Genomic DNA, 3,113 nt, shown 5'->3' on the forward strand with positions numbered 1-3,113 from the left:
GCATGTTGGCTGGAAAGGATCAGGGCTAAAATACAAAAACAATGCCTCAGTGTGTTATGAAATTTCAGTATCTCTAATGCAAACCTAGAGAGACAAAGACATACCTAAATAACTCTCATGATGACAAGTGTTTGGCTTTTTGTAGTCCTCACCATGTTTTGTCTAGCTTGCAGGCTTCCAAGATATCTCTCTGTGCGATGTAGCTTCGTCTTCTCTTTGGTTACAGAGTATCCCTATGAAATCCAGTGACAGAGAGTTGCGTCCAATTTTTCGGGTCAGTAGCATCAACCTTCAGGGGTTTCCAGAAGAGAAAGTAGAGGGGTGTGTCTTCCATCCAATCGCTCCAAGCTTCATCATTCATCCGACACGAATGTCTTATATCTGTAACACACAGTACCACACAACTAATTAAAACGAAAATATTAAGAAGAAAATAAACAACAAAAAAACAACAAATAATACCCCCCCCCCCCACACACACACACTTGAACTAAACATTGTCCGCAATGTTTAATCCAAGATAGAGAGGGACTCACGCCGGTTCACTATGGTGGTGGAAATTGCAACATCAGACGTTGCATCATCGCATGCATCTCGTCCGTCAGAGTCCCTTGATGGGCTTGCTCTACACCTTGGCGTGTTTGCTTCGCTCGGAGATTGCCAATTTCTGTTTACATCCACAACCATTGGTCCGAAGTCACATATGACGAACCGACACCTGGGTGCGTGGAGTCCTCTAGTGGAGCAGCAAATTGCTCATGATCCTGCATCTCTTCCTATACTTCTTCCTCCGGTGGGTCACCTGCATCAAATGTGTCAGCATTGTGCTCGTCCATATCATCTTGGACGACACTTTCATATAGCCAATTGGCCGTGTTTGAAATGCTAATTTGTGCAGGGTCAGAAAGAGCCATAATAAACTGACCCAAACTCATTAAGGTATAATAATCAGAAACTTGTGAAATCATACCTTGCTGGACCAATACGTTCATGTCCAGTTTGCTCTTACCTGCCACCGATGTCTCATTAAGTGCAACAGGGTCATATCCGAAATGGTGGGCAATCTGAGTGATGATGCCCCCTATGGAGATTCCCCCTTGGACTGCTCTCCCCACGCGACCCAGATAATCCACAACAAATGCTGCAACACTCATAGCTACCCGATTTTCCATGGAAAACAAAAAGAACAGTTCCCTCTGGGTGGCTACACCTGTGTTGTCGCCCCTGCCAAAAAGTGTGAAAGCCAGCACCTTCTGGGCATACCTGAAACAGGGATTTTGAATACCTGATGCCTTCTCCCTTTTAGCCACATAGTCGGATCGTCCCGTAATGGCCAACCAGAAAGTCTTAGCATCAAAGTTGTCCGGTACGGCTCCAGGGCCATAAAGGGGTAGGCGAAGAATTTCACCCAACTGCTCCACTATCAACTCGTGGTTGACATTGTATAACCTGAAAGACATTGGTCCTCCAAAGTACATTGTTGTACCCGTCCAACCTTTTTTTAGCTTGAACTCAATTGTGCTCAAGAGTTCTAAGGTGATGTGCTTATAGGTTGGCGCTTCACAATGCACAAACTCAAGCATTCCTAGAACATGGAACATCTTATCCAATTCTTCAGACAAACCTAATTGAAATAAAGTATCAGAGCAAAGGTACCTTGTCGGAGTGATTTTTCGTTTGACGTGAGATGCGTACCTTCGTGTAGCGGGAAATTCATGATCATCAAGTTATTGACAAGCTAGAGATCAATTAACAAGAGTCGCCACCACGCTTTTATTGTTTCCAAGGGAAAAGGGAAAAAGTACGGACAAAACCCAAATAGTAAGAAGTTTTCAAATAAAAACTAATAAAAATCAGAGATCACAAGTAAGGGGGTTGGTTACACAAAGGGAAGGTGTTAGCACCCAAAGTGTCCTAGGTACTCCTAGGGAGCCCTTTTTGTGTGCATGTGTATTTGGTATAAAGTGATGTTTATAAACAAATAGAATGGGGGGATGAGAAAAGAATTCATTAATTATATTTTTGTGTTTGACAAGACCTTCGATCTTGTGCCTACGTACCAACATATAAATGAGGGATCAAAACCTCGTAGTTCGTGCTAGAAATTTCAAAGTGAGTACATTGGTTTTTACAAAAATTAAGCTTGAAAGGCACAAAGGCCTAAAATGATTTGAATGAGTTAGTTATTTTTGGCTTTTTGAAAGTTTAAGTCAAGTATAGTTAAGTTTATTTACAAATTTGATTTAAGAAAATAAGTTTGAAAGTGCAATGGCATAAGGCCAAAGTTTCTACCTTTTGCAAAAGTGGTCAAAGTTTAGAACAAAAATAGTTCACACAAAGAAGATTTTGAAAATGTAGGGAGAGATTTTGAAATTAAATAAATGGGGAGAAGATGAAGAGACTACCCTATGTACACAAATTTAGAAGTTTAAAGTTGAAAAGATCTGACCAAATGGGAGCAATCCAATAGACAAGTATGTCAATAGAAACCCAGAATTTCCTTGGACTTTGAAATCAAGCAACACACAAATGCACAATTATATCAATCTTGAAGAGCAAAGGCATCAAATAAAGATGGCCTCATCTAAGCTTATCCACTTCATGATCTTCTTCAAGATAGCCTATATAGCAGATGAATTCCACAAGTCACAGGTTCAACATAACATCTTTACAATGATCAATGTTGCAGATGAATCGAGAGAGATATAGAATGATGTATCAGATGAATTCAAACTTGCAAGCTCTTGGTTCTTCAACAAATTGGCATTGGCCAAGTCCATTAGCAAAGGAATGTTGCCTAAGTTCTAAGTCCAATTGGGGAGATCAAAACAACAGTCCACTCAAAAGTCTTTTAGGGCTTTTGTTATTATTAAGTGTATTCATGGTCAAGGACCACACAAACAAACAAAGCAACAAAGTATATCACACAATATGGTCCAAGTGGACAAAGTGAAAATTGCATAAACATAAACAATTAGAATGATATGTACAATGACAAATGATAATAGGACAATAAAAGTAAATTGCATTAAAAGTAAAAGCTTGAAAGTAAAAGTCAATGGTTAGTAAGTTAGTAGTTAGTTTTGTTTTGCTTTTTGATTTCAAGACATTCT

The sequence above is a fragment of the Lathyrus oleraceus genome, chromosome 3 (assembly GCF_024323335.1).
Source record: "Lathyrus oleraceus cultivar Zhongwan6 chromosome 3, CAAS_Psat_ZW6_1.0, whole genome shotgun sequence".
Taxonomy (NCBI): domain Eukaryota; kingdom Viridiplantae; phylum Streptophyta; class Magnoliopsida; order Fabales; family Fabaceae; genus Lathyrus; species Lathyrus oleraceus.